The sequence below is a fragment of the Poecilia formosa genome, unplaced genomic scaffold (assembly GCF_000485575.1).
Source record: "Poecilia formosa unplaced genomic scaffold, Poecilia_formosa-5.1.2 Scaffold10, whole genome shotgun sequence".
NCBI lineage: Eukaryota > Metazoa > Chordata > Actinopteri > Cyprinodontiformes > Poeciliidae > Poecilia > Poecilia formosa.
The window spans coordinates 4,200,902-4,220,645 of NW_006799949.1; positions in this window are offsets into that span (position 1 = coordinate 4,200,902).

Sequence of the window (19,744 nt, forward strand, 5' to 3'; positions counted from 1 at the left end):
ATGTATATTTTTCTCTAGTAAAAGAGACTTTCATATTGGGAGAGATGGCCACATTCTCACAATTCCCATTTACAGCAAAAATTGTTGTCAAAGAAACAGTGGTGAAGATGTATTTTTAGTGTTTTATAAAAATATACTGGTTATACAAATACCCAATTATCCCCCAAAGTAAGTAAGAACATAGAACTGTGTAAAATAAAGAGTTCCCATCAAATTATGAAAAACAGAGAGAAGATGAGAGAGCAAGAGAGAGAGAGAAGGATGAAAAGACATCCAAAGGAAAGAAAGAGAACACAGATCAGTTAAGTTATAGTTTAAATAATGACTAGGTAAACAGAGAGATAATAGCTTACTTTGTACTTTCATATGCTGAAACAAAGGCAGCAGGAACCTTGGTGCTCTGAGGATGACAGAAAGCAGATTTAAGGTCAGATAAGCTACATTCATGCTGACTCTTATCTGGAATTTTTAGTAAACTCACAGTGAAAGAGAAAAATCATTTGTAAACTTCAGGGAAAGAGAATTTACTACAAATATGCCCTAAGGGAAGGCAAAAGAAGAATCCAGGTAGGTCAAGAGAACAGTGAGACTTTTTTTCTTTTTTTAATTTATATTGACAGTATGTGTGTGTCCTTTAAATGATGCAGAAATGAAAGTCGCATTATTACAGTCATTCTTTAAAGGACAGAGGCTTTACGGCCATTCAGTTGGATGTCAGCAACAACACAAAGCAATAGCACACAATATAGTAAGCTTACAAATGCAAAGAATGTTTATGAAGTCTACACCAGTGAAAGGCATCCCTGCCCTGTCCCCTGGGTCCATAAGACAGGGCAGTTTTATGGACCCAGCACTGTCAGGCCGCACGGCTTATGTAGTTACGAGAAGTTTGTTTTTGGACACACCCTTCAATTAATGAGCTCATTTTATTCTCCATGTTATCGGAAGCCAAAGAAAAAAAAAAAAAAAAAAAGGACAGAAGGCCTCAGTGGGACGTTCTCTTGCTGGATTGCCTCAGGCAATTCCTCCTCAAAACTATCCATCCTGCTTTCTGGCTGAAAAACCAGCTTCTGGAAGTTGAGTAGTTGAGTTGTTTTCTGCATAAACAAACACACCCACGAAATTCTGACACAATAGTTTCTCATACCAACAAAATAGTTTTGCATGCAAAGGGGGAGCAAAAAGTTCACCACAGGGTTTTATAGCAAAAATTGATGGACAACATGAGGCGGAAAAGTTGCAACTGCAACTTTGGACAAAGGCTGAGGGGGCTGAGAGACTTCATCGGATTAGCCTACTGTCCTTCAAGAAAGTCAACTAATGGGCTGTTGCAGTCAATAAAAAAGATTTATAATATATTTTCTGAGGTAAATTATGGCAACCCCAGGCCCGAAAATGTGCGTCAATCCACCGGGCATCGCCTGTTAAACCAGATGGCCTGTCCTTGCCTGAATGCCAAATAATTTCATCACAGAGAAAGATAAAGTGAGTAAATACAAAATGCAGTTTTCAGATTATTAGTTCATTTATTGGAGGAAATACTGCATCAAAACTAAAATGGCTCTTTATTAAAAAAATAAAATGAATAAACAAAACCTTAAAACTGGCCTTTACACCCTTGGTGGAAACATTTATCAATAATTTGTAAATAAATCTGTTTCCTGTGTTTTTTTTGTTTGTTTGTTTTTTTAAACAATTGCATCATCTTTCGGGTTAGAAATATTAGATATAACATGCTCTACAAAGGTATCTGTATGTAACTTATTGCAAAAACCCATGTGAGGCAATTAAGTGATGTGTGATGTAAATACCACAGTTAAAATCAAAATCAGCCTTCTGAAGAAAAGAGACTGTTCTTCAAAGGCTTTTCAGGACATATCTATATGTGCTGCTCATTATTCATTCGCAGCTCAGGAAAAACCCAAAGAATTCATTTTATATTCTGTGGGTGTGATAAACCGTATTAATGGATTAGCTGTCAAGATACCACACTGTTTCCTAAGTTATTGCTGAAATATTCTTTCACATATTCTGTCAAACACCGGATTATGTGACACAGTAATACAGACCTTGGTTAAAGTTGTCCTTGATGGATATGCGTCAAAGGATATCATAGCAAACCCCATGCATGGCTGTAATTAAACAAGTGCAAGTGATAGCAATAATGTATCATCCACTAGAGCCGACAACTGGAACTGGGGTCCTGGCTTCCTGTAAACCAGTTACTAGAGACAAACGACTTGCGGCAGTCACCAACGTCATGCATAGAGAGAAGGAATATCTTTATAACAGTGGTGGCCCAGCTAAGACAAATGGACAGTCATAATCCCCCCACTGGTGAAGAGTGTGGCTGTTTTTTTTTTTTTTTTTTTTCCAAATGCGATAGAGTGGATGTGAAATACTTTTGTTGCAGCACAATTTCGGCTCCTGCTCATTCCTCACACAAGTCAAATTTGACAGGTTTTTTTTTTTTTTTTGGCGTATTTTGGAGAAGCTTACCTATCTTGGAGTGACTGCCATCAAAGTTGGTCGAGTTGTTTGTCAAGGATGGTGGGGAATTCATCATCAGTGTGTGCCTGGTGCTGCCAAAAACCACTCAGATAGAAGTAGGCCAAGAATATCCTCTGTAATTAAGATAGAATATATGCATCATAAATAAGGAGAAATGTGCATTTCTGGATGTCCTACATTTAGAGAACCATCCTTGTATTTATTGGCAAATACTGTTTGACTATTCACGTACACGATGCTCTGTTTGTACCCTCGGATGCAGAGAGTGCTGACAAAGGGAGGATTTGACTCTTATCGTATATCATTACATGAATAAAATATGTACTTGATTACATGAAAAAGTTTATTTAGCAGTTTTCCAATTTAGTTTTGTTGAATTAGGCTGAAAACGGGGAGGGTGGCGCTTGTGAAGGGCAGGTACTGTCAATATCTCGGGAAGTAATAGATCTATGACCTGTTTTAATAATTGATAGAGAAATTACAAAAGGGAGTTCTGTAATGTCTCAATAGAGGTGCATACTGATACAAAAATAGGATCCAACTATATGCCTGTGCAATAAAGAAACATTATGTGTTCCCTTATTTTGTGCTACCCAGGCCAACAACTTGTAGATTGTCATTCATGTTATCCTGACTCTTGGGGATGTAAAATGTGTTTGCCTTTATCTCTTATGCTCTGGTCGTGTCCTTGAACACAGTCGGGACCAGCAGTGCTAAGAAAATCATTTATGGCTCCTTATGTACTGTTCAGTCCTTCAGGGTTCTTGAAACATGTCAGGGGAATATAGATGAGCCCTGCTCAGAGATTCCCTTTTTGATAGTTTTAGGTAGACCATCAGATGAATGGATTCTCGTGCACTTAGATCCCCCAGTGGGATCCTGTTATTCCAAAAATGCCCATCTGATCTCCTAAACATAATTCAAAGGAGACTATTCCCTCATTTGAGTTTCTATGTCACGATAAATTCAGCTCAGTTTAAATAATATTTCAGATTAAGATGGATTTGTTGAATCTGAACGTTACTCATCTGGTTTTCAAAGTGTCATCTTTGTCACTGAATCAGTGCTGAAATTAAACTTTTGTGCAAAGAATTTGATTTATGTTGTAATTACTTCAGTGTAATTACCAAGAAAGCAGTTAATCAGCATAAATTAGGAAAAATCAAATAGTTTGAAACATACTTGAAAAGTAAACATACTATTCATTACAATAAAAATGAAGAGATCAGGGTGCTAAAACATTAGGTTGAAATAATAATTATTTTGAGAGAGCGGTGTTGGAAACTTCTCAGTAGGCAGTTTGTTTTCGACTTTCTCCCAATAATGATCAAGTCTAAGTTGTGCAGTTCTACTTGGTATTCAATCCCTCACTTTATGCCTAAGCATTTTAGTATTCATAGCCAGAGAGCATTAATATAGCTTTGGTACATCTGTACAAACAATCGAAACCTAATAGCGATTATTATTTACCTCAGGACTTTATTTTCTGAATTACAAAACAGATTTCGGGGTTGTTTGTTAAACCAATATACTTTCTGCATACAGTGCTTTGCATATTCATTTTTTTTTTTTTCAAATTGTGATAAACTACAAACTTTAATCTTTTTAAGCAGGGTTTTATGCAAAACACAGACACATAAAAGTCAGTAAGTGTGAAACAGAAGGCGAATAATACAAGGTTTTTACGAGTTTCTGCAAACAAAAATCTGAAAAGTGTGTTTCTTTCCAGAAGTTCTGTTCAAAAGTCATGTTCTTAGTTTGGTATAAGCCATGTAGGGGAAACAAATGTGGGAGAAGGTGTTCTGGGCTGAGATCTTCAGCCTGCATATGCTGTGAGTGGTGGAATATTAAGTTTGCACATCACACTCTGAAGACACCATCTGGGCCATGAAGCATGGTGGTGGCAGCATCACAACAAAGGGAATGTTTTTTATTCAGCAGGGACAGGGAATCTAGTCAGAGTTAATGGGCAAAGGGATATAACTAAATGCTGTACAATCCTAGAAGAAAACCTGTTAAAGACGAAAAAAACTTGAGATTGGGACTGAGATTCACCTTCAAGCAATATTATAATCATAAACACACAGCCAGATCTACAACAGAATGATTTAGATCGAGTGGCTCAGTCAAAGTTACTTCTTAGAAACTGAAGTCTGATGAGAATCTGGGCAAAAAACATAACATCTACCTAAACTGACAAAACCTGAGCAATTTTTCAAAAAACAAAACAAAAAAAGGGGGGGAAACATGTTCTAAAAAACATGGATTTCTATTGGAATTTAGTTTTAATTGTTAAAAGTTCATTATTTTCCTGCCATTTTCATATTACATACTATTGTGTCATAGTCTGTCTCATGAAATCGCAATAAAATGCATTTAAGTTTGGAGTTGTAATGTGGGTAAATGTTATAAAATCCAAGCCATATCAATACTTGTGCAAGGAACTGTGTATTGGCTTTGTTCATAACAAACCCTGCAAAGGTTTTAGGCTAGGAGCTAAATGATCATGAAATATGTCTTTCACACTTACATGAGAAAACAAAATCAAATTTAAAATGCACCTCATTTATTACTACTTTGGAGCTGGAATAAAGTTCAAACCTACTGCAGCACATATTGAATAAAAAAAAGACGGAAACACCTGTCAGTCTTTATCAGGGCCAACCAGGGAAGACAGATTCACATGTGCAGACAATTTATTGCTTCAACTCAACCTTATGCTGCATGTTTTTAGACTACAGGGAAAACTGGGGCACCTGGAGGAAACGTATAAAAACTCAGGGCCAAACTCGTGATCCATGAAAAGTGACAGTGTCACTGATCCGCCTCTGCTGCTCTGAAATCCAGACTAATGTGGGGCTTTTATAGCAGCAGCACCATAAAGCATAGTGACACGTTTTGTACCTATTCAGCTGGAGACAAAATTCTGGGTTACATTAATACTCTGCCACATTTAACTTAACCTCTGTTTGACACAGGGGATGGGTTGAGACCTACCAAACTATGTCTTGCATGGTAATATGTTAAAGCTCCACTGATTAAATGAAAAACTGTATATTGCAATGAATTTTAAATATATATTTGAATGCCCTGTCTTTGTAAAGCGTGCTGTAGTTATTAATATAAAGAGAGGCTTTATATAATCTTAAACTGAGCTGCATATTACAGTAGAATTGTCTGCTTTCCTGAATGTTTGGTGCTGTAATCTAATACAACACAATACGGTGAGATTACCACAGAGTTTATCTTGGAGTTTCTGTCCCTCTCGTTCAGATTATGGAGTGATCTTGTGAAAGGGATTGAGGATATTCATAGATTATGATTAAATCCTGAACTGCAGATGCTTAGCAAGAGGTTAGTGCAGAAACACGCTAGTGTTTAATGTGTACTAATGTAGAATTGTACAAAGAAGGGAACATAATTTATTGCCTTATATTTGATTTATCGAAAAGAATCCAGCATTGGAAAAGTAAATGCAACACATTACAAACATACTTGACTAAAATCCTCCATATTTTATATAGTTCAATCCTTTCTCTTCTGATGTAGAGTTTGAAAATACTACATAATCAAAACATCAACCTGCCATTTTCATACTACCTACCCAGGAAGCTACCTTTAAAATATGAAATCCAAAGAAATGCTGACCATAAATTATGTCTCCATCATAAACCAAACCACTGCAGCAGCTCAGTGTGTTAACAAGCTGTGGGGCTGAAGTTAGTGCTCATGTATTTATACAGCCAAGTGTATGTAGTGTCTCCCGAAGGGGTTTGAACGCCGCGGATTACAAGCAAGGCTAACATTTAGCTCTCACCCCAGACAACATGACTCATAAGCTCTAAAGAGCCGCCGCATATGTCTGCATCATAAGTCCAATTGTGATATGACAAACATGACCTTTGGATTCAGACCCATCTGTTTTGCTTCTGATGTTTACATAGGAGCAAAGCAGTGCATGCGTTTGCACTGGCTGCGATTTCAGAAAACATGCTCCATAAGCAACCATTTTTTAAAAATCACACTGCACCATGTTACTTTTTCCAACACTTCATCTTCTGCTGTATTGGTTCGACATAAATGTTTTATGAAATAGTAGAAACCCTTCCAAAATTATCCTTAAATTTTTATGTTCATTGGGAAAAAAAAAAAAAAAAAAAAAAAAAGAGTTGTGCATTCAGCAAAAACCACCACTCCACTCTTATGGCTAATCTTGAAGTTTTATCTAAATTGGTAGTAGAGCCAGTTGAAAGAAATAAGTAGAATTAGTACTTGCTGTCAGTACTAAATCAAAACATGTACAAAAAAGGGATTATTTGGTAGAACAATACAATTTCAAAATTTAAGAAGTCGAGAGCTTCTAACGTGGCAAGTGTGCAAGTAACCCATGTGTCCTTCTTATAATACTCCTATAAGTCCTATAAGTGTGTTATTTGAATTTCTTCCCCGTTTTCCTGGTAGAAGGAACTAAACATGTAATTTGATCTCGGTATTAGCTGTTCTGTGAAGGCCTCAGAGGTTTGTTAGAGAGCAATAGCAAACAAAAATCAGAGCAACCCCCAAAAATATGGAGAAGTTAAAACTGGATTAGGTTATATAACAGTATCCCAAGCTTTGAACATGTCAGGAGACATTGTTCAATCCATCATCCAAAATAAAGAGAGTGTGCCACCACTGCAAATCTACTGAGACATGGCCATTCACCTAAACTGACAAGCTGGGCTAGGAGAACACTTGGCAAAGATTGGGCCAAGAGGGCCGCGGAATCTTTGAAGCAGCTGCAGATGAGGGAAGTTTCTGAAGAAAACCAAAATGAAACAGTTGTTAGTTGTGCACTCCACAAATTTGTCCACAATAGGAAAACTATCATGAAGAAAGCCATTGTTATTTCTTGGTATATCTTGAATTCTTGTGATCACAGAATTCAAGGTATACCAGTGGGTTCCCTACATTGCTTGTGGAAAGACACTGATGATTTGTCAGGGGGTGTGGTTGGTGGTGTTGAGAATGAATGCAGAGACCCAGGTTGTGATGATGAAGATGATTATGAATTTAATGATGAAGGCTCAACAGCAGAACAGAACAGGCAGCACGGCAGAGAGTTAGCAAACATCTGATACCGGTAGCAACTGATAACTGAAGACTGAAACACAAGAGCTAAGCAAACCAGGACTTCACAGTTCAACTGGAGAGCTTCAACGAGGAACACAGACAACAGGTGGGACTAAATACACTGGGAGGGTAATCACAGGAACGAGACACAGCTGGGAACAATCAAGACAGCACAGAGACTCAGGGGACAACAGGACTAGACAGAAAATCTCAAAATAACTACGCAGAAACACAGATCACAACATGATTCCATTGAAAACATTTATCATTGCCCAAATTCATAATTATGTAGTTTATTTTGGACAATTATATGAAAATGTAATAAAGTACATTGATGCTTATGGTTGTAACATTGCAGAATGCAAAATAAATGAAGTGGTATGAATACTTTTGCAAAGCACTGTTGCGAAAAGTAGCACCAGTTTTGTGTTTCTCATTTACCAAATACATGTCACTGTATTTCAGCCCCACCCCTTCTAGCCCCCAGAAAAGTTGAGAGAAATCAAATTAAAACTAAAAGGTTTGATTTTTTTTAAATAGTGAACTTCATGTTATTTTGTACATGCTGTGGACAAAAAACATTTCCCATTTTTGAACTTGAAGGACCATGATTTGATTTACTCTAACTTTGTTAAATGGCAGATTGTATATTTTACATTTGTATATGTAGATACATACATATATATGTTTTATACAAATGTGTTTTTTATTGTATTTCTTTTAATAAAAAAACGCATTAATTGTCTCAATTATGTAATTCCATAGATGTTTGTAAAATTGACCTTCACAAGCTACATTTTATGTAAATAATCATTCATTTAACCTCCGTCGCTAACTTCTTTCCCATAAATATTTGTAATAATTGGAAAGGACAAAAATAATGAATCTGAATAAAACCCACACTTGACTTAATTCTGCTTTCCCTTTGCTTAGATATCCACTAATCCCCATGTGCCTTTTATAAATGGACCAAACAATAAAAAATAAAAAATAAAAAACAAAAGACACAGGACGTTTCAAATTAGATTCACAGTCTCTGTGGGCAAAGTGTAAAATTGCTTTCACCTCCTCTGTGTTAAGCAGCAGACCAGGTCATTAGTGCAATTCCACTGTGGCAGTATTTGCTGCAAATCAACTTATAAACTGTGGAAATTAGCAAATGAGTGTGGGAAGGCTGAATCTGCATGAGGACATCAAAGATTGCCTGAAACACATTATAATGAAAGTGAAATCCACCCTTGAGGGAGAAAAAAATAGATATTTTTTTATTTGTTTAAATTGTAACTACAATTAGACTAATCTCAAACACGTGGAATGGTCCGCGTATCAGGTTGTTTTGACATGTAAAAAAAAGACGACACAAATTAAAGTCTACCATGTCATTCGTCGGTATCATCAATCAAAGGGGTATAAAGGTTCAAATATACAACAGCGCTGACATGTGAACCTAGATGTTGACATTGCTCAGATACATTAGGCCCCAAAACAAACCATTGCTTGGGAAATCATCTGTTAACGACATGCTTTTGGTCTGAAGGTTTTTGTGTATTCAGTGTCTTATGCTGCTCTGCTGTTCAATCCTCTGAAGTCTATCATTACTCCTAACTATTCTGCAAAGAAACAGATGTAGAATTTATTTTCACCAGTTCATTTCATCCGGGCATTGTTTTGCAACAAACTTTATTCCTTTTGCCATCAAGTCAGGCTGGATACTTTCGTAAAGGAGAGCAGCTGTCAGTTAATCAGCCAACAGTAACTGTCACAAACTGAAAACATCTCAACAGCATTTAGCTCAACGAACAAATCTCCGAGCAAGGCCTCTTGCTTTATCACCTCTTGTTATCCAAAGTCATCAGACTTTCTGTGCCATGTTTATCTTACTAAGGATAATGATAAATAAATAAGTCTCCAGGGAGTAACCAGCCTGTTAATGTAAAAGTTTTTAAATTGTTCTTGAGTCCTCAGTCGTTTTTTTTTTGTAGCCAGGAAGTAGGCCCTGTCCCACTGAAATCTGACCCCATGCATAGGGGCTTGGCAGTTTGTCACAATTATCCTCAAGATTCCTTTAAAAAAGGTCTGACTGATCGTGAATCTGACAGGAAGGGGGGGATCACATTGGTGAACCCTTTATCAACCCATCAGCACCACTACATGACATGGGAAGACAGCCAGACATTCTTCACACAGGAGATCCGTTTCTTAGCTCAGCCTGTGTTTAAGTGGGTCCTCTGCCACTTCTCTGCTGCTGATAGTAAGCCATTAGGCTGCCAGACGTGACTCCGCTGCCTGGAGGAAGGATGAGGTGAAGACAATAAACAAATCCAGCAATGATAAACTTCTTATACTCAAGAGCACATCATTCCATTTATTGTTCCTCTTTGACACGATCTATTCATTTAAGAGCCGTAGAAGCTATAATCATCTGTAAACCAGTAATACGAAGGTCTTCGGTCGGTTCAATCAGTGGTGTTTTATCATTCAGATTCTTTGGTTAATGACAGTCAGAGCTTCATTCAGATGTACTGATGACTGGGCCGAGAGAATCTTGCTATGTACATTGTGTTTTCCATTTAGGAAATAAAATACTAATAGAGATATGTAATTAGTTTTATTACCACACCATGTCGCCTTACCAAAGGGATTCTTATTACAAAATGCTTGCAGACAACAACCAGTGGTGCACATGTCAGTTCAACTGTCAGAAACAGATTTATTTTCTTCATTGAGGTGAAGCAACGTTAGCCTCAATCTGAAAGGTAAATCATTTTCTATCCCATTATGAAAACCTAATTCTTGTTAATAAATGAATCAGAAGCTTTCTTTATATTTCTCAGGATCCTAATTTTTCTAAAATCAGCACTTCAAAATTTAGAAAAACTGAATCGTTAAATGAAAAGCACGTCTAATTTTTCATTAACTAACGCAAGCAAACAAAAGTGCAAAATGAATCTACAAACTACCAACCAAAAGGAAATTCAAACTATCAAACAAATATTCAAAATAACATAAACTAAATTGCTTAAAATCTGAAATTATAGTTGTTGTTTCGTTTGTTTGTTTGTTTGTTTGTTTGTTTGTTTGTTTGTTTGTTTGTTTTGTAACCATGTTCTGCCCAGGTGTCCAAACTAGCTGCACCAACAACTCCTGGATGCAGCGGTGAATGGAGGAGGAAACCACAGAGACTGACCAGCCACCCAGCCAAACCCCATCCAGGATACAACACATAAGCCCATGTCAGCCAGGTACCTGATCCTGAATCAACCCACCAGCCACCCCGTCTCCCAATAGGTCCACTCCACCCCCCCTCCCAGGACAATGGACCAGCCCCTGGTCAGGGGCCAGAGCAGCAGGGAGAAGAGGCAGAGGAAGGTCAAAGAACGGCTACCCCCACCAATCACAGACCAGGGGGCATCCAATCATGTCAGTAGCTCACCATCCCCTCACCTTTGATTTGAGACAATAAAACATTTTCTGAAACATTTTTTGAAAACATTCATATTCACTTGAGCTTACAAATTTAAGCATAGTGATTAATTGTTATTAAGTACAGACCTAGAGTGTGATTAATCTGATGAAAAATGCATTGACTGACTGCACTATTCAAAATATAATACCTCTACATACAATTTGTATGTAATCTTTAAAAGAGGAAGAGAGATTGCCATTTTTTTTTCCTTTCTCGGACATGTTTATTCCACATGCATTCACAGATAAAGTTGTGAATATCTACACCACTGCCCACTAGACATCAGCTCTTTATGTGTGAGACAGCGAGGAGAGGATGCAAGAACCACAAATAAGACCAACACAAGAAAGACTTCATGCTTTTTTCCAGTTCTTTTTCCGTTGTTTGATAGAATGAAAACTACAACAAAAATGTGCATAGACAATTCATCCAGCAGCATACGAATAAACTTCTTCAAAATGTTGTGTGCGTATTCTGATTCTTCTGGAACTCTGATCACACAATTAACAAGAACTAGAAAATGAGAGGTGTATGTCTATCTACAGTGGCATTTCGTCAAGTCGCCAGTCCATCAAAATGGGCTATAATTGTGGATCATGATTCAATTCAGTTCCTTTTATCTCGATTAAACAACATGTGTAGCGAGAAAAAAAAAATAGTTCTAGTTTACATCCAGAAATATTATGTACTCAAGACAATCAATTAGTATGAAGAAATGCAAAGGCAATGCAGCCATCCTCCCATTGTCACTTCCTACTTGTTCTTGTAGGGTCGTGGAGTGGCCGCTGCCTGTCTCCACCAGTCAATTACAGAAATTCCTAGTTATTAAACAGTCCGCACAACTTTGGCTAATTATGCCAATTAGTAAAAATTTTCCATTTACGGAAGCCCAGACAATTGCAACGGGTCAATTACTTTGAACCAATTTTCTGTCCTGAACAAGTATGTTGCAACAGTGAGCAGATAAATGCACTGAGTCATTAACTTTGCAGCAATCCCTCAAACAAACCATACACTTGTTGACAGTGAAACAGAAAACTTCCTTTTCACAGGAAGAAAAATACAGCAAAACCTGCCTCAGTGTGATCAGCCATCTGCCACTACTGAATGAAGTTTTAAAAAGACACAACAGACATATAACCAAAAGAACTGGCTCAGAAGCACCTTCCATTTTAAAGAAAGAATAAAGAGTTGATGACAGAAGAAGCTCTTTTACTGACTTTGTCTAAAAGATAAACACAGCTAAAGGAAAAAGCAGTAAACCAGAAATAAAATGAATGGGATGAAAAATGAAGTGTATAGTTAGTGAGAGTAATTGCGCCTTCAAATGCTTTGCTTAGCAGCAAGACAATGTAAAACGCAGAAAGCCATGGCTAACTTTGTCATCTGCAGAGAGAGAATGTGAAGTTCTTGGCAGCAAAAGCTCAAAGAAAGAATAACAGGCGAGATGTAACTTCTATGGAGAGACATCACAAAAAGACAATACGACCTCAATGGCAGCAATAGCAGCAGATAATGTGTAATAAGAGAATATTAGGAGAAACGAGCAAAGTATCAATTGAGAGTCTCCTGTCAATGTTACACTCTTCAAAATTGGAAGGAAAGAGTCAACAGATGATTTTTAATTGCTTCTCCCATGGAGTGGTTTAATCCAGGGAGGGGAGATGTTGTGTTCCAGTTACCTTGGAAGTCAAATCTCTGAGTTTGGTTTGACATCACACCAAACTCAGCATTCCGGTTAACGTAGTTAGAAAAGTCAGGATTTCACCATGTCTACTCACTACAAAGGGTCGAGATTTAATTGTCAAGTGTACTGATTGCCCACATTTTTAGAGACAAATTCTTTCATTTCCCACAATCTGAATGGATACTAGCAAGTTTGGAGGTGGTTGGACACGTAGCCCCATTTCTTCTCCATCAGAGCAGCCATTGCATAACTGTCAGTGCTGTAGAGAGAGTGGAAGTTGTGCTATGTGTCCTTGTGACTGAGCTGACTCAACGACATTCACTCAACAACACTCTCAGCAACTAGATATTTTCTAAATAGGTTCACTGATGATAGCACACAGTTTCTATTTTCCGTTTTGGAAACTTTATAAAAGGTTATTTTACTTAATAAAATGCTGAATCCGAATGCTTTAGAAGGAGGTCAACTGCAGAGTCAAGTTTTCCACATCAAAGATTTCTGAACCTATTTCACATCAGTAATTTTGGAGTTATTTAGGTAAATATTAGTGTTTTTCTGTCAAAAGGCAAAAAAATAAATAAAAAAGACCAGCCAACCTAAAAATAAACCATTAATTGTTGTCAAAAGCATATATGACCATCTACTCAAAATTAAAACAATAATTACTTGCATGTCACATAACGTCCTGGAATATCAGCAACTCGGACCATGTGTCTGTATTTTTCCAGGTCTTTTTCCATGTTATGTTAATAGATAATGCCTGTATTGTTTTACATATGATTGAGGTCAATGTAGCAGGGGAAAATAAAAGAAAAAAGCATATGATATTTTTGTCACTTTTTTAATGTAATACACCACAGGAAGCTTTGTGGCTGGCTGTGATTTGAGCACGTTGTATTTCAACATAGTGTTTCTACCTTCCATGGGTGCAGTTTAAAGAAAATAATGTCTTGAACCCATCTTTTTGTTTTGACAACTAATCAATATCACTTTTCAGTCTTTTTTTTTTTTTAACTGAACTGGTTGCAGTTCAGTTTGAAGGTTCAGTTGAAGCATTCAGAAAATGCCCATTCTGTTTGCTTAACCGTTTGGGAAGTAGTTGTGTGTATGCGCTTGTGTGAGTGAAGGAGCTGTTTGCTACTGTGATTGGTCTGGATCGGTTTACACAAAGGACTAGAAGATTTCTGGTTCAGGAAACAATGAAGTTTAGAAAGCTGCCACAGAGATAAATGTGCCAGCACAGTCAACCACAGCTAATGTGGCGTATGGCAGCCAAGTGTCACAACAAGATCAAATTCGGTAAACTGAGAAAAGCCATGCCAAGCCATTAGATTAAGGCAACCTTTCCAACCTTTTCCAAACCCAACATCGTTTTTCTGGCCCCACTTAGCCACCTTCCTGTCATTTCTCTGATGCTCTGTTGCAGTTCCACCTTCATCCTGTGTCCTGCCTTTTTCACACTTTTCTGTCACTGAGGTAATTATGGCTCGAGCAGTGGGAGAAATTTGGAGCTGGAGGGCTAGGCATTGACCAGCTCTTTGATTTGTGAGTCTCTCCCCTTTCTCCATCTATGATTTCTAGGTCACCTGGCAGAAATCTGAAAATGACAGAAATGTTGGTAGCTCATAAGAAATCAAACAAGTAAAAACTGCTTTACAGCTTCCCAGTTGTTCCTGCAGGAAAATCAATGTTTTCCTTAACACTAAAGCAAAATGGTCTGGCTTCTGTGCAGCAGTAAATGCAGAGCGTGTGCTGCTAATGATAAAGCAGACGATATCTAATCTTGGGACCACTGCTGAATTCAGTTCACTTGTATCAGACCAATTCATAACAAATGTTATTTCAAGGTATTTTACAGGTTAAATTTGTACCCAGTTCACTCATAACTCTGTTAATCCAGTTAATTTTATTACAATCACAGGAACCATTTCTGATCTACATTCATGCTCCCCATTTCAACTAAAATGATGATAGACTATAGTCAAATTCGACTAATTGGTTGGTAAAAAGTTAGCTATTAAAGGAATCCCAGTCATTTGCAATAATTTGTTGACTCAAGTAATCTCTAATCTTGAACATGCAAGTGTTCACGGTGGAGGCAAGCTACTCGTTTTAACAAGAAGAAACCTCCAGCAGAACAAAGCTCAGTAAGGGAGAATCTGAGTTACAGGCTCGGGGATTGAAATGGGGAACAGAGAAAAATGTAGACACATACAGAGTCAAGGCTTCTTTCAACTAGAAATAAAAAAATAGTTAATAGTAGCAATAACGTTTTCAAAGGTTTTCTCAGGTAAAGATACAGCTACAACATGTAAGAACTGATCTAAGTGTGCTTTTTGCAGAAAAAAAAGAATCAGAGCACACTGTTGGTGGCAGCAATAGTTCAGTGAAGAACTCCATGTAGGAAAAACAATCCATGAAACACATATGCACTGAGTGCTTTCTACAGGACACAGAGAGTACACGGTAGCAGTTGATATATGTTTGACTTCCTCCATGAAAGACGCATAGCTAAACAGATAAGCACTGAGTCAAAATACAGTAATTTCTACAAGAATGGAAGCCAAAGAGACTACATGAAGTAAAACAACAGCAATGGCTCTCTCTGACTCTGTCCAAAAAATAAATGCAGATAAACACATAAGCAGTGTGCAAGGAATGCTTTCAAAGGGAAAGAAAATCAAAGGAAGTAGTCAGTGTTAATGACACCAATAGCTCTGCCAAACACTTCACCCAGCAGAAGGAAAGAACTATAGTCAGAAGTAATAAGCTGGGAGTACTTTCTGAAGAAGAGGAAATCAAAACGAACACGAACGTTAACTGCAACAATGACTGTAACAATGACGGTGAAGAGAAATGCAGCTAAAACCAGGAGGACTGAATCCGGACTATGGCAAAGAAAAAAAAAAAAAAAAGGCAGTACAGAAGGGTAATGCCAGTGATGACACCCAGGAAAGATACAAGGCTAAGCAAAGGAGTACAAAGCTGAGTCTTTACTTCAAAAAGATTGTTTGTTATAACCATTCCTTGACAAAAACAACAAACTCCCAATAAGTACTAACAATCACCTGGAGGCATGGTGGTGAATTTACTTATGGGTGTTGTTTAATCTCATTGTGGCATCATGACATATGGGGAAGTTAAATCATACATTAGAGGGTATTTGTATTAATGGCATTGGAGGAGAGACAATCACAAGATTGAGAGCTCAGTTTACTCATCTATACTGTTAGAAAGAGTAAGAGAAAACACTTTTTGTTTTTCATTAAATATAGTGAAAAAGTTATTTTTTCATAAACATTTTTTTAATGCTTTTGTAAAATGCAGGTAATCCTCTTTTACTTCTCCAGTTCCCCTTTTAGCTTCCAATATGAATTTGACCCAGTACTTTTAAGTCAGAGTGGGTAACCATCAGGGGAAGAAGTAAGAATTTGATCTGCTTTGCCCCCTGGTTTGCTGTTTCTGCTAAGCTAAGCCACAAAGATAAATACCAAGCTGTAGACACATTGCCTTTGCTATCTTTAAAATTTGTAAAGTCTTATAGCTGCCAGCAAAGTGCAAGCAATGTTCTGTTGTTTTCTGCAAAAGCAAGCGCAAAAGGTTTAAAGTATTTTCTCTGTCTCTCTCTCTTCCGTTCTTTCCCTTTCTTTTTCCTTTCTTTCTCCTTTTCTCTCTCTCTTTCTTTTTCCTTTCTTTCTTTCTTTCTCTTTCTTTCCTTCTTTTCTTCCTTCCTTTCTCTTTTACTTTCTTCCTTTCAGTGAGAATTCATCAGGTTTTTCCAGTTCAGTTGCCAAGGAGAGACCCAGAAGAGACCCACTGAACAACATATCAAACACTAACTGTTGCTCTCGGACACCAGACTTTAGTGATTAAGCACAAAATTAGCCTAATTAACTGTTTTGCTGCCGTCCATTATATACATGCCTGTGTACCATCAAACTGGCGTATTCTATTATAGTAGTAAATTGAGTTTGTACCCATATTCATTCATAAGTTATAGCATACCACAGTAACTGTATTTCAAAAAAGAAATTTGCTTTATTTAAATTAATGAGCCCTGTGGCATTGATGCCACTAATTTACCTGCACTGTGGAGACTGAGTATGGCAGTGAAACTAATATTAGCATAACTATGGATATTAATATATTTCATATGTAAAGTGTAAAGTTTGGGTAAATTTTTGAAAGCCTTTGACATCTGTGTCCTTCTCTCCTTCATTATGTGCTGGCAGATTTTGCATCTTGATTTAATTTTGAAATTTGTGTTCTCAATAAACTATTTTTAACTTACTGGCTTGTTTATTGTGTGCTTCCGATGCTTTACATTCAGTGATTACTGTAACATGTTGCTTAGAAATGTGATAATCCAGTAGCATGATACTCCAGTAATATAACATTCTAGTATGACCACTTCTTTTTTAGGAACAAGTACTCTAATGTATTATGTAACCTACCTGTGCCACACTGCAGTACTACATTTTACCAGATGGCAGTATGGAGGTACAGCGCACAGCTTTGTAGTGTAACCGCTCTTCTTGTCTAATTGCGCAATGACTGCAGAGTCTGTTCTGTGGCAGTGTAGCAGCGACACAAGCAGATTACGCAGTAAATTTCACAGTGCGGCACTCGTCCACACTGCCATCCAGCAAAATAAATACAAAGCAGCTAGCAGCACAATGTAAGCCAACAATGCAGGAAAGAGAGGTGCACGTTTCTAGCTGGAAATACCATCACTATTTTGGGTTTGTGTCAGTGAATGATGACAATATTATGGCTTCCTGTACACTCTGTACTAGTGACAAGGTTTTATCTAGCTTCAAAAACACTCCATCAAATTTGAAGAAGCACTTTGAGCCACAGTACAGCTCATGTAATCTTAAAAAGAAAGTTCCACTGGTACAAATCAGAGATATGTGACTAACAAAGGAGCTTCCACAACACCTTAGCAACACAAGCTGCACTTCTGTGCAAAACACAAAAAACAAGTTTTTGTTTTTTTTTCATTTATTTTTTTTTAAATAAAAAGTATCAATTTTCCGTTATGTCAAAAAATATTATTTTTATTTCATATTTTATAAAAACGCATTACATCCAGCGGCTGGATTCATGATCATTAACATTGTGCAAGCTCAAGGCAAATAAAACTAGCACTAATTTCACTTCACGGGTTAAAACTGAATTCATTCATGCTCAGAATTAACATTTAAATATTCTGAAATGAATTTCCTCTCTCAGCATGAGTCAGTGGTTGTTCATTCATTTTTAAATGATATAAAGCCTTTAAAAACCTAGATATCAAATGATTTTTTTTTTAGTGACACTGTCACAGCAAAACGATGTCTTACTGCTGTGTCAAATGCTACAGTTGCTGTTTCAAGATCAGGTTCTTGGACTCTAAACACTGCATATGTCTTGAAATGTTCACTTTGAGCAACATTTAACTGCCTTAGTAATCAAACTGTAAGCACTTATTAAGCTATGCATGATTGGAGATCTTCCCCATCATATTTTCCAACATTGAAATCAACATCTCATTTACAAACTTTTACACTGTAGCTTTTAGAGCAGTGCTAAACAGCAGATGTATTCTGTCCCATTATGTTAATTTCAAATATTTGTGTGCCTAATAATTGTTTACACCACAAATATAAGGATAAGAAACCGAACCACCAATTTAAAAATCCTACACATTTCTTCAATTGCTTTTTCACATCTTGTTAATGGTACTCTAGCTCAATATGTGCTCTTCCTGCTATGCTCAAGTTCAAGCATATGCTCCTTCGGAAGTCATACAGATTTTATAATGTAGGGCTTTCTGTTGCTTCACAGAAATGAAATAAAAATGAAGCTAAATTAATTTTAATCTAAACTTGTCAGAAAATAATAATTTCTCAAAACATTTATTTTCCTGCCGTCTCTAAAATACATATTAGTAAATCAAATAATCAACCCTCTCTTCAGCATTTATGACGTTGGTTCAGCTGCTTACTTTTCATCTTCCAGCGTTATGAAGTTTATCAACGAGATTTCTCTCCATCTCTGTGACTTGGTGGATGTGTGATGGATCGTTCTGCTTAATTTCCATATCGAGTTTCATCTCCCATTTCTCTTTCATATTTAGGCAGAGTACTTATCATTAAGGTTTAATAATGCTGAAATTGTGCCCGTATAACTTCACTTTTAAGCTTTGATTAGGATGTGGATCACACCATTCACCTCCTTGGAGGGATTTGATCAGATTTGTTTCTGTAATAGTCTCTTAACTGAAAAAAAAAATGTAAAAGTTTCCTTATTATATTTTTATTTGGGAACTCTAAAACCTACATAATTTTCTTTCTGGACTTTTAGACTGTTATGCTTTGGCTTTTTTCCAGTGCTCCTTATGCTAACTTAGAAACAACCTATGAGAGCCTGGAGGCGTGTCTTAATGCTTCTTAATCACAATCTTGTGTGTCGCTGCTCATCCCCTTTTTTCTCGGCCTTGCTCTCTGGTACCGCTACAGATCCTGTGGTGAATGTTCAGGCTAGTTAGCGTAGCCACCGATGATGCCAGATTAATGATTTTTCTGTAACGCTAAATTGTTTCCATGAGCGTATTTAGCAGATATGTTGACAGTGTTAAGATCCACCTTCTGGCTCTGATTGGTTGTTTTTGGTCGGGAGCGGTCCATTTCTTCAGGCTCCAATAATAGGTCAGGAAGGAGCCATCAGGAGGAGATCGATCTCTTCACAGATTGTCTCATAAACATACTGTCACGACATGGTGACAATTTTAACAAATGTGTAAAACCTATTCTTTCAAAAAGTTGCATACTTCAGCTTTATTGCAAAAAATTTGCTATAAATGTTTTTTTTTTTTTTTTGCTTGAATTAAAATCTTCATTGGTATAGTCAGGGGTTGAATTGCAATCTGTCAAATTAACAGACTGAATTCAGATTTTTCCATTCATTTAAAGAAATCCCAGTCA